The sequence below is a fragment of the Dendrobates tinctorius genome, unplaced genomic scaffold, assembly GCF_039654945.1.
Source record: "Dendrobates tinctorius isolate UK_male_01 unplaced genomic scaffold, ASM3965494v1 ptg000086l, whole genome shotgun sequence".
Classification (NCBI taxonomy): domain Eukaryota; kingdom Metazoa; phylum Chordata; class Amphibia; order Anura; family Dendrobatidae; genus Dendrobates; species Dendrobates tinctorius.
This window is the reverse complement of record NW_027361754.1, coordinates 18,068,021-18,085,679: the sequence shown is the minus strand read 5'-3', so window position 1 is coordinate 18,085,679 and position 17,659 is coordinate 18,068,021. Positions and strand designations below refer to the sequence as shown.

At 50.4% G+C, this 17,659-nt stretch overlaps 1 protein-coding gene across 1 annotated transcript in view; it reads right to left on the bottom strand.

Moving 5' to 3' along the window:
• LOC141097730 (torsin-1B-like) overlaps positions 1 to 17,659 on the bottom strand; it is a 147,100-nt gene that overhangs the window by 1,477 nt on the left and 127,964 nt on the right. The window lies entirely within an intron of this gene.

Sequence of the window (17,659 nt, the reverse complement as noted above, 5' to 3'; positions counted from 1 at the left end):
CTGAATACTTTCTCTTTACTATACCCTGCCAATTGTGGGGTGGTTGATGGGAAGGAGCTTTCCAACTAATTCTGTGTGGTGTATTATTACACATGTGCTCGGAAAATTACAAAGACAATAGGAATAACAACTGTATCTTTAATGAATATTTATGCTGCTTGAACAAGGAAGTCTTGTGTTCAATAATAGTATGATGCTCGAAGACAAGGGAGACCAAAATGTTTTATGGTCTCATGTAGCAATGATCATGCATGACATCAATAATCTAGGACCGATTGTGATACACATGGGACAAGTATGCGTGTGTGCCTGGGTTACGATAGGTATCCAGTTTTCAGAATAGGTGATTATGGAAGTCATGCTGCCCATATGCTACCATCTTAGAGCGTTATGCTATGAGCATGAAGAGTTAACTTTATAACAACCAACATATGTTGGACCTGGACAGGCAGCATTGATTGTTAGAGGCAAACAGATCTTGGGTTATAATCAGTAGCAAAACAAAGCTGATGCATTGTGCTATTGTTAAGAGACATGCTAATGGCAAACAAATCTCTGGTTGGTGCAAACAAACTCTAAGATTGTAGTAGGCTATAACAAACAGACCTTGAAGTCTTGTGCAATTTCAAGATTCTGATGATTCAGCCTGTTATGAATGAGTCACAGTAGGAGGCAAAAACAGAAATGCTAGCTAAGTCCAGAAAACCAGAGCAGTTGGCAGCTATCGGATTGCAGACCCCTGAACCTATCAACAACTAGCAGTAGCCGTGGGGGGTTCCTACGGTGCCCTAGACCCCTCGATCACAGCCGGAGAGCTATATAGCCTAAAGACAGAAAGGGAAATCTAAACTGCCTCAGAGCAGACCCCAAAGCAATAGGCAGCCCCCAACATATAATGACGGTGAAGCAAGAAGAAAAAACACCAACACAGATAGAAAGATAGACTGAGCAAATGATGGGGCCCAAGCTAACTAGATAGGACAGGATAGGAAAGCTGCTGTCTGTAATCCGCCAAAAACCCTATCAAAACAAGAGCCAACAGACTGACAGAGAAAAAAGGCCCTTAAGACGCTAGGCTTCAAAAAGACTATGTCAGTACTCAGGTATTTTCTGAAGACAGAGCAAACAGACAAAAAGGAATTCAGCTCACCCCAGCAGGGAATGGCAGAATCCAGAAAAGCAAGGCAAAATAAAACCAAAACACAAATGCAAAAAGGCAAAGCAGAAAACTTAGCTTTTGAGGAGCAGGAATCAGACTGGTCTCCTAGAATCCCTCAGAGAAATCACCAGCGAGGCAGAAGGGCGTCGGCTGCCTTATATCCAGTCAGAAATCCCCGTCACCCAGTCATCCTCTACCAGCTCAGGTGCTTGGTAATCAGCCTCACTACCTTCCTTCACCAGAAGAGGGAGTTCATCAGACCTCAATGGTGAAGGGGAAAATGAACTCATAACATCAGCCTAAACATACTGCACAAATGTAACGTGGGAGTTTTGTGTATAAAAAGGTGGACCCTGTGTCAATGAGGTTGGGACATTTCAAGAAGGTATCGTGGGTGCACAGTTTCTGTGATTAAAAGACCAGAGTATTTCCTTCTTGTTGACACTGTGGTCTCTCCAGTGGAGAAGTGATGTTGCAATACTACTTGGTAATGTATTGATGCTTATTTCTCTATGTACTATACTTCATATTAATTGTATGATTCACATGAAATGAATTAATTAACAAAACAGGGTACTATTATATTTGCCATTCCATAATTCAGCATTATCCTGATGTAATCTTAATAAATTGTTACATTATTGTTTTACCATAAAACTGTATTCAGTGTGCCTAATTCGTATATTAGTGAGCGTTACGTAAGTAAGGGCGTACCCGCCCTGTCACTTTGATGTGGTAAAACAGGCACCTATCTTTGCCTATTACATAAGGCTTTAACCTCTAGGAGACAGCCATTTTTCCTTTTAGAGCCATAATTTTTTTTTTTATTTCCCTATCAATATTAAATTGCGAGGGACGAGTTGTAGTTTTGGGACGAGTTGTAGTTTTAAACACCATTCATTTTACATAGTAAGGTTCTGAAAAAAAAATCCAGGTGGGGAAAAATTTAATAAAAAGAAAAAAAAACCTTTTATTAAGGTTTTGTTATTATAAAAAAAAGTTCCCACCCGTCATATTCTGAGTGTCAATTGTTTTTTTTTCAGCAGATAGTTTTATTGCTGCATCAAGCCTTATTTTTTTCTTTATGGGCTGTAGTTTTCATCCAACATTTTGGGGTCTGTACATTTTTCTGATGAATTTTATATGGAAGGTGACATTGTGATTTGTTTTCCTCTTTAGGGTACATGCCCACGATAAGGAAATGGCAGCACTTTGGACGCCGCGTATTTTAGCGGCATCCAAAACTCTACGCTCTAATCACCCAGTTAAATCTGCATATGTTCACTGAACCATGCGGATTTACTGCATCCAATACATTTACATGGTGGAAATTTCTGTTGCGGAGACTAGCGTCTCCGCTGCAGCTCGTAAGCCTGCACCGGGGACGAGTTTACACAGCATCAAATAGAAGCACAATGGGCAGGAGATTTCTATAACTCCCATCCACTGTGCTTGTAATGTACAAAGCAGCATTTTGAACGTAGACCAGGCGAGCCGCTTCCAAAACGCCGCTGCTCCTGATCGAGGGCACGTACCCTTAGTGTTCACTGTACAAGATACATATTTTATTTTCTTCAGCCAAATCATGCATGCATTGACACCATGTGTTTTTTTATTGGAGTTGTTTTTTTACATTTCACTAATTGTCCTTGGGTAAAGGGAGATTATTATGGTGCTTGAACCTCTAGGTTCAAACAACATATTGTAATCCGATTTCTTTTATTTATAGTGCTTTAAAGAAAGCACTATCATGTAATCCGAACGCTGCTAACTTATTATAGTGGTTTGAAAAAACCACTATATTGTAATCCGAACGCTGCTAACTTATTATAGTGGTTTGAAAAAAACACTATATTGTAATCCGAACGCTGCTAACTTATTCTTCTTCTCCTTATTATTATTATTAAGTTGATTTCCGCAATTAATGCGGCCCGAACCGCTACACGCACAGACTCCGTTGAGGTGTCGTTTCGAAGCCAGCGTCCATGAGAGGTGTGCTAAGTATTTTTCGTGTCGATCGGATTTGTAGTTTTTGCGCAATTTGCGTTTGAAATTTTTTTTTCCCGTCATTGGAATGCACTGTCTCCAATGCTTTTCAATAGGAAATGGCAAAACGTGCCCTGAGGCGATTGAAATGACAGTTGAGCTCATTGATATGCGCAGGCAGACCCAGTTACTATGCCAACGCCTACGAACTTCACTTGAACCCCAGCACAGTGCTTCTGCCACATAATATCAGCTCTTAAAGCGAAACCCACAGCACAAATGCAAATCTAGCTTCATCACATGACACATGCCCCTGAGAAAGAATGTGTGCGCCAAAGTGGATTTAAAAGAAGCCCAGTGAGCCAAACTAGCTCTTAAAGGGCCAACGTGCCAAAGTGATTGTTAAAGGGCCAGCGCACTCAAATGAGTCTTAAAGGGCCGACACACCAAATCGGAGACTGAGCCACCCCGGCCTCCAAATCGGAGGCTGAGCCACCCCGGCCTCCAAATCGGACAATGAGCCACCCCGGCCTCCAAATGGGAGGCTGATCCACCCCGGCCTCCAAATCGGAGCCTGATCCACCACGGCCTCCAAATCGGAGCCTGATCCACCCCGGCCTCCAAATCGGAGGCTGATCGACCCAGGCCTCCAAATCAGAGGCTGAGCCACCCCAGCCTCCAAATCGGAGGCTGAGCCACCCCGGCCTCCAAATCGGAGGCTGAGCCACCCCGGCCTCCAAATCGGAGGCTGAGCCACCCCGGCCTACAAATCGGAGGCTGAGCCAACCCGGCCTCCAAATCGGAGGCTGAGCCACCCCGGCCTCCAAATCGGAGGCTCATCGACCCCGGCCTCCAAATCGGAAGCTCATCGACTCCGGCCTCCAAATCGGAGGCTCTTTGACCTCGGCCTCCAAATCGGAAGCTCAACGACCCCGGCCTCCAAATTGGAGGCTGAGCGACCCCAGCCTCCAAATCTTACCCAGAGTGGCCCCACCCACCAAATCAGACCCAGAGAGGCCACACCCACAAAATAGGAGCCTGAGAGATCCCGGCCAACAATTCAAGCCGAGGGGCCCCACCCTCAAAATCGGACCCTGAGGGGCCCAATCAACAAAATCGGACCGTGAGGGGCCCCAGCCACAAAATCGGACCCTGAGGGGCCCCACCCACAAAATCGGACCCTGAGAGGCCCCACCTGCAAAATCAGACCCTGAGGGGCCCCGGCCATAAAATCAGACCCTGAGGGGCCCCGGCCATAAAATCGGACCCTGAGGGGCCCCGGACACAAAATCATACCCTGAGGGGCCCCACCCACAAAATCAGACCATGAGGGGCCCCACCCACAAAATCGGACCCTGAGGGTCCCCACCCATAAAATCGGACCCTGAGGGGACCCACCCACAAAATCGGACCCTGAGGGGCAAACACCCACAAAATCCGACCCTGAGGGGCCACACCCACAAAATTGGACCCTGAGGAATCCCGGCAACTAATTCAAATCCTGAGGAGCCCAGGCCACCGAATCGGATCCTGAGGGGCCCCACCCACCAAATCAGACCCTGAGGCCAAAGTGGCCCCTGAGAGGCACCCACATTTAAAACGGTTCCTGAGTTGAAAGTCTTGCAGGGGCAGCAGGCAAGTCTCTCTTAAAGGGGCAGACCGGGCACCATTTCAAACCACTATCTGTACTTCCTTCAGGAAATACACATCTAGTTCTTCTTCTTATTATTATTAAGTTGATTTCCGCAATTAATGCGGCCCAAACCGCTACACGCACAGACTCCGTTGAGGTGTCGTTTCGAAGCCAGCGTCCATGAGAGGTGTGCTAAGTATTTTTCGTGTCGATCGGATTTGTAGTTTTTGCGCAATTTGCGTTTGAAAATTTTTTTTCCCGTCATTGGAATGCACTGTCTCCAATGCTTTTCAATAGGAAATGGCAAAACGTGCCCTGAGGCGATTGAAATGACAGTTGAGCTCATTGATATGCGCAGGCAGACCCAGTTACTATGCCAACGCCTACGAACTTCACTTGAACCCCAGCACAGTGCTTCTGCCACATAATATCAGCTCTTAAAGCGAAACCCACAGCACAAATGCAAATCTAGCTTCATCACATGACACATGCCCCTGAGAAAGAATGTGTGCGCCAAAGTGGATTTAAAAGAAGCCCAGTGAGCCAAACTAGCTCTTAAAGGGCCAACGCGCCAAAGTGATTGTTAAAGGGCCAGCGCACTCAAATGAGTCTTAAAGGGCCGACACACCAAATCGGAGACTGAGCCACCCCGGCCTCCAAATCGGAGGCTGAGCCACCCCGGCCTCCAAATCGGAGGCTGAGCCACCCCGGCCTCCAAATCGGAGGCTGAGCCACCCCGGCCTCCAAATCGGACGCTGATCCACCCCGGCCTCCAAATCGGAGGCTGATCCACCCCGGCCTCCAAATCGGAGGCTGATCCACCCCGCCCTCCAAATCGGAGGCTGATCCACCCCGCCCTCCAAATCGGAGGCTGATCCACCCCGGCCTGACGTGATTGAGCCCCTGTAACCCAGGAACAAGTGTGGATTGTGCCGACGCCACTTCAGAGCTGTAACTGGCGGGGATGGAGGCTAGGGAAAATACTAGAGACAGTGGAGCCAGAGGCCTAAGTGGAGCACGGTTACAATCAGTAGTAGTCTACAACCTCTATAAAACCAGCTGCAATTTGGCCTCCGCCTGCTGCATGCCTCATCCTGGGCTCCAACAACGCCAGTTGGTGTTCAGAAGTGCCGTCTTCACAGAGAAAAACACACTAGCTCCTGTGTTATTGGGGTTCAGTAACGCCAGCTGTTCCCCTGCTGTGTAGACGGCAAAGTCTCCTGCTGCCTCCACATGCCAACAACATCAGGCCTCAGCCTGCTCTATGCCTCATCCTGGGCGCCAACAACGCCAGTTGGTGTTCAGAAGTGTCGTCTTCCCAGAGAACAACACACTAGCTCCTGCGTTAGTGGGGTTCAGAAACGCCAGCTGTTCCCCTGCTGTGTAGATGGCAATGTCTCCTGCTGACTCCACAGGCCCAAAACATCAGGCCTCAGCCTGCTCCATGCCTCAACCTGGGCTCCAACAACGCCAGTTGGTGTTCAGAAGTGTCGTCTTCGCAGAGAACAACACACTAGCTCCTGTGTTAGTGGGGTTCAGAAACGCCAGCTGTTCCCCTGCTGTGTAGACTGCAATGTCTCCTAATGACTCCACAGGCCCAAAACATCAGGCCTCAGCCTGCTCCATGCCTCACAACAACAACAACAACGCCAGTTGGTGTTCAGAAGTGTCGTCTTCCCAGAGAACAACACACTAGCTCCTGTGTTAGTGGGGTTCAGAAACGCCAGCTGTTCCCCTGCTGTGTACACAGCAATGTCTCCTGCTGACTCCACAGGCCCACGGAATTACTGATTGGGTGGATCAAGGAAATGCTGTAGATATAGTATATCTTGACTTCAGCAAAGCATTTGACAAAGTATCTCATACAATCCTTATTGAAAAAATGACTAAGTATGGAATGGACAAGGCAACTGTTAGGTGGATTCATAACTGGCTTAGTGATCGGACCCAAAGAGTGGTTGTAAATGGCTGCACATCCAGTTGGAAGAATGTCTCAAGTGGGGTACCACAGGGCTCTGTCCTGGGCCCTGTATTGTTCAACATCTTTATCAACGATTTAGATGAAGGAATTGAGGGTAAACTGATTAAATTTGCTGATGACACAAAGCTAGGAGGGATAGCTAATACTAGAGGAGAGAGAGGATTCAAAAAGATATAAATAAACTGGAGAAGTGGGCAACAACTAACAGAATGGTTTTTAACAGGGAAAAATGCAAAGTACTACATCTGGGCAATAAAATTGAAAAAAGCATATACAGAATGGGAGGAATAGGGCTAAGCAACAGCACATGTGAAAAAGACTTGGGTATACTAATAGATCACAGACTGAATATGAGTCAACAGTGTGATGCAGCAGCAAAAAAGGCAAATGCAATTCTAGTATGTATTAACAGAAGCATACAGTCTAGATCACGTGAAGTCATTATTTCCCTCTACTCCTCTTTGGTCAGACCTCATCTGGAATATTGTGTCCAGTTTTGGGCACCGCATTTTAAAAAAGACATCAACAAACTGGAGCAAGTTCAGAAAAGAGCGACCAGAATGGTGACCGGTCTGCAAACCCTGTCTTATGAGGAAAGGTTGCAGGATTTGGGAATGTTTAGCTTGCAAAAGAGAAGACTGAGAGGAGACTTAATAGCTGTCTACAAATATCTCAAGGGCTGTCACATTGTAGAAGGATCAACTTTATTCTCATTTGCACAAGGAAAGACTAGAAGCAATGGGATGAAACTGAATGGGAGGAGACACAGATTAGATATTAGAAAAAACTTTTTGACAGTTAGAGTGATCAATGAGTGGAACAGGCTGCCACAAGAAGTGGTGAGTTCTCCTTCAATGGAAGTCTTCAAACAGAGGCTGGACAGACATCGGACTGGGATGATTTAGCGAATCCTGCTTTGAGCAGGGGGTTGGACCAGATGGCCCAGGAGGTCCCTTCCAACTCTACGATTCTATGATTCTATGAAAACATCAGGCCTCAGCCTGCTCCATGCCTCAACCTGCGCTCCAACAATGCCAGTTGGTGTTCAGAAGTGTCGTCTTCCCAGAGAACAACACACTAGCTCCTGTGTTAGTGGGGTTCAGAAACTCCAGCTGTTCCCCTGCTGTGTAGACGGCAATGTCTCCTGCTGACTCCACAGGCCCAAAACATCAGGCCTCAGCCTGCTCCATGCCTCATCCTGGGCTCCAACAACGCCAGTTGGTGTCCAGAAGTGCCGTCTTCACAGAGAAAAACACACTAGCTCCTGTGTGAGCGGGGTTCAGTAATGCCAGCTGTTCCCCTACTGTGTAGACGGCAAAGTCTCAAGCTCCATCCACATGCCAACAACATCAGGCCTCAGCCTGCTCCAAGCCTCATCCTGGGCTCCAACAACGCCAGTTGGTGTTCAGAAGTGCCGTCTTCACAGAGAAAAACACACTAGCTCCTGTGTTAGTGGGGTTCAGTAACGCCCGCTGTTCCCCTGCTGGGTAGACGGCAAAGTCTCCTGCTGCCTCCACATGCCAACAACATCAGGCCTCAGCCTGCTCCATGCCTCATCCTGGGCGCCAACAACGCCAGTTGGTGTTCAGAAGTGTCATCTTCCCAGAGAACAACACACTAGCTCCTGTGTTAGTGGGGTTCAGAAACGCCAGCTGTTCCCCTGCTGTGTAGACGGCAATGTCTCCTGCTCCATCCACATTCATACTACTGATTTTTAACCTTGCTCCACTTAGGCCTCTGTCTCCACTGTCTCTAGTTTTTTCCCTGGCCTCCAACCCCGCCAGTTGCTGCTCTGTAGTGGCGTCTGCACAATCCACACTTGTTCCTGAGTTACTGGGGCTCAGTCACGTTAGTTGATCCCCTGATGTGTGTCCGGCAATGTCTCCTGCTCTGTCCACATTCCAATTACTAGTAGTGTGAATGAGGACTGAGCAGGAAACCTTGCCAGACACACATCAGGGGATCAACTGACGTGACTGAGCCCCTGTAACCCAGGAACAAGTGTGGATTGTGCAGACGCCACTTCAGAGCAGCAACTTGCGTGGTTGGAGGCTAGGGGAAATACTAGAGACAGTGGAGCCGGAGGCCATAGTGGAGGAAGGTTTCAATCAGTAGTAGTCTGCAACCTCTATAAAACCAGCTGCAAGTTGGCCTCTGCCTGCTGCATGCTTCATCCTGGGCTCCAACACAGCCAGTTGTAGCTTGGAAGTGCTGTCCGGTTTCAGTGGGGTTCAGTAACGCCAGCTGTTCCCCTGCTGTGCGGTTGGCAAAGTCTCCTGCTGCCTCCAAAATCACGCAACATCTTATTTTCTACTTGCTCCAAGTAGGCCTCAGCCTGCTCGGAGCATTGATCCTGGGCTCCAACACAGCCAGTTGTAGCTTTGAAGTGCCGTCCGCACAGATAGAAACACTCGCTCCTGTGTCAGTGGGGTTCAGTAACGCCCGCTGTTCCCCTGCTGTGCGGATGGCAAAGTCTCCTGCTGCCTTCAAAATCACGCAACATCTTATTTTCTACTTGTTCCAAGTAGGCCTCAGCCTGCTCGGAGCATTGATCCTGGGCTCCAACACAGCCAGTTGTAGCTTGGAAGTGCCGTCTGCAGATAGAAACACTCGCTCCTGTGTCAGTGGGGTTCAGTAACACCAGCTGCTCCCCTGCTGTGTGGATGGCAAAGTCTCCTGCTGCCTACACAGTCACACTACTACTGATTATTAACCATGCTCCACTTAGGCCTCTGGCTCTACTGTCTCTAGTATTTTCCCCTGGCCTCCAACCCCGCCAGCTGCTCTGAAGTGGCGTCTGCACAATCCACACTTGTTCCTGGGTTACAGGGGCTCTGTCACGTCAGTGGATCCCCTGATGTGTGTCCGGCAATGTCTCCTGCTCTGTCCACATTCCCATTACTAGTAGTGTGAATGAGGACTGAGCAGGAAACCTGTTATGAGTTCATTTTCTCCTTCACCTCTGATGTCTGATGAACTCCCTCTGCTGGTGAAAGGAGGTAAGGAGGTAGTGAAATTGATCTGGATGGGAAGAACCTGTCATCTGAACAGGTGGAGTGTGATTGGATATCCGGAATTTCTGAGTGGATATAAGGCAGCCGACGCCCTGCAGGGATTGCTGGTGATCCTTTCTGCTCTGAGCTCCGGCATCCAGTTTAGTTCCTGTCTACTAAAAGCTAAGTTTTTGCTCTGCTATTTTTCCATGAGATTTTGTCTGTTTACTTAGTGTTTGTGTTCAGCCTGCCCTGGTTGGGACGGGCTGAACTCCATTTTTGTCTCTGATCAGTTGATCTCTTTGCTCTGTCTTCGCAATATACCTGAGTGCTGATGTAGAGATTTTGAAGTCTAGTGACTTCAGGGCCTTTTCTATCAGACGTGTTGGACATTATTTTTGGCAAGGTTTTTTGCGTGATTGCAGCCAGCATCTTTTCTGTCCTTTCCTATCTAGTTAGTTGGGCCCCATCGTTTGCTCAGCCTGTCTTTCTGTCTGCGTTTGTGTTTTCATCTGTTTTTCAACGACAGTACATGTTGGGGGCTGTCTATTGCTTTGGGGTCTGCTCTGGGGCAGTTTAGATTTCCCCTTTCTTTCTTTGGACTTATTTGGCTCTCCGGCTGTGACGAGGGGTCTAGCGCACCGTGGGAGCCCCCCACGGCTGCTGTTGGTTGTGGTGAGTGGGATCGGGGGTCTGCGGTCCACTGGCTGCCAAACTCTCCGGTTTTCTGGACTTAGCTTGTGTTTTTGTTTTTTCCTCCTCCGGTGACTCATTCATAACAGAAACCTTGCCGGACACACATCAGGGGATCCACTGACGTGACTGTAACCCAGGAACAAGTGTGGGTTGGGCAGACTCCACTTCAGAGCAGCAACTTGCGGGGTTGGAGGCCAGGGGAAATACTAGAGACAGTAGAGCCAGAGGCCTAAGTGGAGCACGGTTACAATCAGTTGTAGTGTACAACCGATCTAAAACTTGCTCCAAGTAGGCCTCAGCCTGCTCCGTAATTGATCCTGGGCTCCAACATCGCCAGTTGCTGCTCAGAAGTGTCTTTGGCACGGGTACTCCCTCCTGCCCAGCCTGATTCCAGCGTGCCTGCTTTTTCCGGGTAGTGTCAACGTCACTTTGCCACCAATACGTTGTCCAGTCGTGTTGCGGTCGGGTTAGCCGAGTCTATGGTGCTTGCAGTTTCGTTGCTTCCTATGTGGGTTGCGGGTTCTGGTAATAAAGGCAGGTTCCATAGTGCCAATAGGACAAGCACCCCCTGTAGGACTGTGGGTTTTGGTAACTGTGGCCGGCTCACGGCCTTGCAACTTAGTTTTTTTCCTGGGTACCTTCTGCAACCCATCCGGGTTCCAGCACCGTCAGCTGGTTCTCGGAAGTGCCTTTGGCCTAGGTGCCTCCTTCTTGATATCCAAGTTCCAGCAACATCTGCTGGTCTTTGGTAGTGCTTTGTTGCACAGGTACCTCCTGCTTAGTAACCGTGTTCCAGCACCGTCAGCTGGTCCACAGTTGTGCCATTGGCTCTTGTTCCTTCTGCTGCCCCTCCGGGTTCCAGCACCGTCAGCTGGTCCTCGCTAGTTCCATTTGCCATTGTTTCTTCTGCTACCCATCCGGGTTACAGCACCATCAGCTGGTTCTCGGCAGAGCCTTTGGCCTAGGTGCCTCCTTCTTGGTATCCGAGTTCCAGCAACGTCTGCTGGTCCTTGGTAGTGCTTTGTAGCACAGGTACCTCCTGCATAGTAACCGAGTTCAAGCACCGTCAGCTGGTCCACAGTTGTGCCATTGGCTCTTGTTCCTTCTGCTGCCCCTCCGGGTTCCAGTATCGTCAGCTGGTCCTCGCTAGTTCCATTTGCTATTGTTCCTTCTGTTACCCATCCAGGTTCCAGCACCGTCAGCTGGTTCTCGGCAGAGCCTTTGGCCTAGGTGCCTCCTTCTTGGTATCCGAGTTCCAGCAACGTCTGCTGGTCCTTGGTAGTGCTTTGTTGCACAGGTACCTCCTGCTTAGTAACCGCGTTCCAGTACCGTCAGCTGGTCCACAGTTGTGCCATTGGCTCTTGTTCCTTCTGCTGCCCCTCCGGGTTCCAGCACCGTCAGCTGGTCCTCGCTAGTTCCATTTGCTATTGTTTCTTCTGCTACCCATCCGGGTTCCAGCACCATCAGCTGGTTCTCGGCAGAGCCTTTGGCCTAGGTGCCTCCTTCTTGGTATCCGAGTTCCAGCAACGTCTGCTGGTCCTTGGTAGTGCTTTGTAGCACAGGGACCTCCTGCTTAGTAACCGTGTTCCAGCACTGTCAGCTGGTCCACAGTTGTGCCATTGGCTCTTGTTCCTTCTGCTGCCCCTCCAGGTTCCAGCACCGTCAGCTGGTCCTCGCTAGTTCCATTTGCTATTGTTCCTTCTGCTACCCATCCGGGTTCCAGTACCGTCAACTGGTTCTCGGCAGTTCCTCAGCCTTCTTGTACCTTCTGCTACTTTTCCAAGTTCAAGCTTGTGGAAATGGTTTTTGATTCTCACTCTGGATCTCCCTGACAATGACCCTGAAGACGAGGACCCTGAAGACCACACAAAAGAATACCTAAAAGATGACCCTGAAGAAGAGGCAAAGAACATGAAGACAACCACCAAGATGCAGAACAACAAGAGACAGAAGAACAAGACGCATAAAAAGTAAAAGCAGAAGAACATTAAGCATAAGACTAAAAATCTGAGCCAATGATATTATCTAATTTATAAGCAGAAGAAGACTAAGCAGTGTATGGGGGTGAGTCCGTTCCTCCTCGTGGTGCCCCTGGAAAAGGCCTGCTGCTGCAGGCCAAACTGAACGCGGACAAATCCTGTTGTAAATCTTTTGTGACAGGCTGAACGGAAGGTGTAATCTTCAAACTTTTATAGATTACAACTACAGGAATGCCTGACACAAATAAGAATATGATGAAGAAGAAGAATAGGAAGAGGATGAAGAAGTAGAATATGAAGAAGAATAATAGTTGAATAAGAAGAATATGAAGAATGTAAAAAAAAATAGGAAGAAGGTAAAGAAGAAGAAGATGAATAAGGTGAAGAAGAAGTTGATGAAAAAGATGCTGCTGAGGATGATGAAGGAGAAAGTGTGGGAGAAGTAAAAAAGAAGGTGAAGAGCATGGCAGTAGTGAAACATACATATATGACAAAATATTAAAGACTTTAACATAGTCAATATCTTTGTTACTACGAATGTCTTAAAAAAAAAAAAAATTCCTGCTATTCCATTTGATTGGGCTAAAGCTCTATGCTTTTAATGTCTCCTACACCTCCCACAATACATTCTACATTATTATAGTGGTTTGAAAAAACCACTATCTTGTAATCCGAACGCTGCTAACTTATTATAGTGGTTTGAACTTATTCTTCTTCTTCTTCTTCTTATTAAGTTGATTTCCGCAATTAATACAGCACGAACCGCTACACGCACAGACTCCGCTGAGGTGTCGTTTCGAAGCCAGCGTCCACGAGAGGTGTGCTAAGTATTTTTCGTGTCGATCAGATTTGTAGTTTTTGCGCAATTTGCGTTTGAAAATTTTTTTTCCCGTCACTGGAATGCATTGTCTCCAATGCTTTTCAATGGGAAATGGCAAAACGTGCCCTGAGGCGATTGAAATGGCAGTAAAGCTCATTGATATGCGCAGGCACACCCAGTTACTATGCCAACGCCTACGAACGTCACATGATGCCCCCAGGACAGAGCTTCTGCCACATAATATCAGCTCTTAAAGCGAAACCCACAGCACAAATGCAAATCTAGCTTCATCACATGACGCATGCCCCTGAGAGAGAATGTGCGCCCCTGCCCACCAAATCAGACCCTGAGGGGCCCCGCCCACCAAATCAGACCCTGAGGGGCCCCGCTCACCAAATCGGACCCTGAGGGGCCCCGCCCACCAAATCGGACCCTGAGGGGCCCCGCTCACCAAATTGAACTCTGAGGGGCCCCGCTCACCAAATCGGACCCTGAGGGGCCCCGCTCACCAAATCGGACTCTGAGAGATCCCGCCCACCAAATTGGACCCTGAGGGGCCCCGCCTACCAAATCGGACCCTGAGGGGCCCCGCTCACCAAATCGGACCCAGAGTGGCCCCGCCCACCAAATCGGACCGAGGGGCCCCGCCCACCAAATTAGACCCTGAGGGGCCCCACCCACCAAATCGGACCCTGAGGGGTCCCGCCCACCAAATCGGACCATGAGGGGTCCCGCCCACCAAATCGGACCCAGAGTGGCCTCGCCCATCAAATCAGACCCCTAGGGGCCCCGCTCACCAAATCGGACTCAGAGTGGCTTCGCCCACCAAATTAGACCCCGAGGTGCCCCGCTCACCAAATCAGACTCTGAGGGGCCCCTCCCACCAAATCGGACCATGAGGGGCCCCGCCCACCAAATCGGACCATGAGGGGCCCCGCCCACCAAATCGGACCCTGAGGGGCCCCACCTACCAAATCGGACCCTGAGGGGCCCAGCCCACCAAATCGGACCCAGAGTGACCCCGCCCACCAAATTGGACCCTGAGAGACCCCGCTCACCAAATCGGACCCTGAGGAGCCCCACCCACCAAATCGGACCCTGAGGGGCCCCGCCCACCAAATTGGACCCTGAGGGACCCCGCCCACCAAATCAGACCCTGAGGGGCCCCGCCCACCAAATCGGACCCTGAGGGGCCCCGCTCACCAAATCGGACCCTAAGGGGTCCCACCCACCAAATCAGACCCTTAGGGGCCCCCTCACTAAATTGAGCTCAGAGGGGCCCCGCCCACCAAATCAGACCCAGAGGGGCCCCACCCACCAAATCGGACTCTGAGGGGCCCCGCCCAACAAATAAAAGCCTGAGGGGCCCCACACACCAATTTGGACCCTGAGGGGCCCCGCCCACCAAATTGGACACTGAGGGGCCCCGCCCACAAAATTGGACCCTGAGGGGCCCCACCCACAAAATCGGACCCTGAGTGATTCCGTCCATCAATTCAAGCCCTGAAGAGCCCAGGCCACCGAATCTGATCCTGAGGGGCCCCACCCACCAAATCAGACCCAGAGGGGCCCCACAGGCCAAAGTGGCCCCTGAGAGGCACCCACAGTTAAAATGGATCCTGAGTTGAAAGTCTTGCAGGGGAAGCTGGCAAGTCTCTCTTAAAGGGCAGCCCGGGCACCATTTCAAAGCACTATCTGTACTTCCTTCAGGAAATACACATCTCGTTATAGTGGTTTGAAAAAAACCACTATATTGTAATCCGAACGCTGCTAACTTATTATAGTGGTTTGAAAAAACCACTATATTGTAATCCGAACGCTGCTAACTTCTTCTTCTTCCTATTATTATTATTATTAAGTTGATTTCCACAATTAATACAGCCCGAACCGCTACACGCACAGACTCCGTTGAGGTGTCGTTTCAAAGCCAGCGTCCACGAGAGGTGTGCTAAGTATTTTTCGTGTTGATCGGATTTGTAGATTTTGCGCAATTTGTGTTTGAAATTTTTTTTCCCGTCATTGGAATGCGCTGTCACCAATGCTTTTCAATGGGAAATGGCAAAACGTGCCCTGAGGTGATTGAAATGGCAGTTAAGCTCATTGATATGCGCAGGCAGACCCAGTTACTATGCCAACGCCTATGAACGTCACATGACGCCCCAAGGACAGAGTTTCTGCCACATAATATCAGCTCTTAAAGCGAAACCCACAGCACTAATGCAAATCTAGCTTCATCACATGACGCATGCCCTGAGAGAGAATTTCCGCCAAAGTTGATTTAGAAGAAGCCCAGTGAGCCAAACTAGCTCTTAAAGGGCCGACGCGCCAAAGTGATTGTTAAAGGGCCGGTGCACCGAAATGAGTCTTAAAGGGCCGACACGCCAAATCGAAAGCTGAGTGACCCCAGGCTCCATATCGGAGGCTGAGCCACCCTGGCCTCCAAATCGGAGGCTGATCGACCCCGGCCTCCAAATCGGAGCCTGAGCGACCCCGGCCTCCAAATCGGAGGCTGAGCCACCCCGGCCTCCAAATTGGAGGCTGATCGACCCCGGCCTTCAAATCGGAGGCTGATCCACCCCGGCCTCCAAATTGGAGGCTGAGCCACCCCGGCCTCCAAATTGGAGGCTGAGCCACCCCGGCCTCCAAATTGGAGGCTGAGCCACGCCGGACTCCAAATCGGAGGCTGAGCCATGCCGGCCTCCAAATTGGAGGCTGAGCCACCCCGGCCTCCAAATCTGAGGCTGAGCCACCCCGGCCTCCAAATCGGAGGCTGATCGACCCCGGCCTCCAGATCGGAGGCTGATTGACCCCTGCCACAAAATCAGACCCTGAGGGGCCCCAACAAAATCGGACCCTGAGGGGCCTCGGCCACAAAATCGGTCCCTGAGGGGCCCAAACCACAAAATCAGACCCTGAGGGGTCCCAACCACAAAATCGGACCCTGAGGGGCCTCAGACACAAAATCAGGCCCTGAGGGGCCCCGGCCAGAAAATTGGACACTGAGGGGCCCCGGACACAAAATCAGGCCCTGAGGGGCCCCGGCCAGAAAATCGGACCCTGAGGGGCCCAACCCACAAAATCGGACCCTGAGGGGCCCCGGCCAGAAAATTGGACCCTGAGGGGCCCCACCCACCAAATTGGAACCTGAGGGGCCTCGCCCACCAATTTGGACCCTGAGGGGCCCCGCCCACCAAATTGGACCCTGGGGGGCCCTGCCCGCCAAATCGGACCCTGAGGGGCTCCGCCCGCCAAATCGGACGTTGAGGGGACCCGCCCGCCAAATCGGACCCTGAGGGGACCCGCCCGCCAAATCGGACCCTGAGTGGCCCCACCCACAAAATCGGACCCTGAGGGGCCCAACCACAAAATCGGACCCTGAGGCGCCCCGGCCACAAAATCGGACCCTGAGGGGCCCCAACCACAAAATCGGACCCTGAGAGGTCCCAACCACAAAATCAGACCCTGAGGGGCCCCACTCACAAAATTGGACCCTGAGGAATCCCGGCCACTAATTCAAATCCTGAGGAGCCCAGGCCACCGAATCAGATCCTGAGGGGCCCCACCCACCAAATCAGACCCTGAGGCCAAAGTGGCCCCTGAGAGGCACCCACATTTAAAACGAATCCTGAGTTGAAAGTCTTGCAGGGGCAGCAGGCAAGTCTCTCTTAAAGGGGCAGCCCAGGCACCATTTCAAACCACTATCTGTACTTCCTTCAGGAAATACACATCTAGTTATTATTATTATTCAGTTGATTTCCGCAATTAATGCGGCCCGAACCGCTACCCGCACAGACGCCGTTGAGGCGTCGTTTCGAAGCCAGCATCCACGAGTGGTGTGCTAAGTATTTTTCGTGTCAATCGGATTTGTAGTTTTTGCACAATTTGCGTTTGAAAAAACATTTTCCCGTCATTGGAATGCACTGTCACAATGCTTTTCAATGGGGAAATTTTGCCAACATGCCCTGAGGCGATTGAAATGGCAGTTAAGCTCATTGATATGCGCAGACACACCCAGGTACTATGCCAACGCGGCTAAGTGATTCTTAAAGGGCCGGCGCACCAAAATCAGTCTTAAAGGGCCAGCACGCCAAATCGAAAGCTGAGTAACCCCAGGCTCCAAATCGGAGGCTGATTGACCCCGGCCTCCAAATCGGAGGCTGAGTCACCCAGGCCTCCAAATCAGAGGCTGATCGACCCTGGCCTACAAATCGGAGGCTGAGCCACCCTGGCCTCCAAATCAGACCCAGAGGGGCCCCGCCCACCAAATCAGACCCAGAGTGACCCCGCCCACCAAATCAGACCCAGAGGGGCCCCGCCCACAAAATCGAACCCTGAGGGGCCCCACCCACAAAATCGGACCCTGAGGGGCCCCACCCCACAAAATCGGACCCTGAGGGGCCCCGGCCACAAAA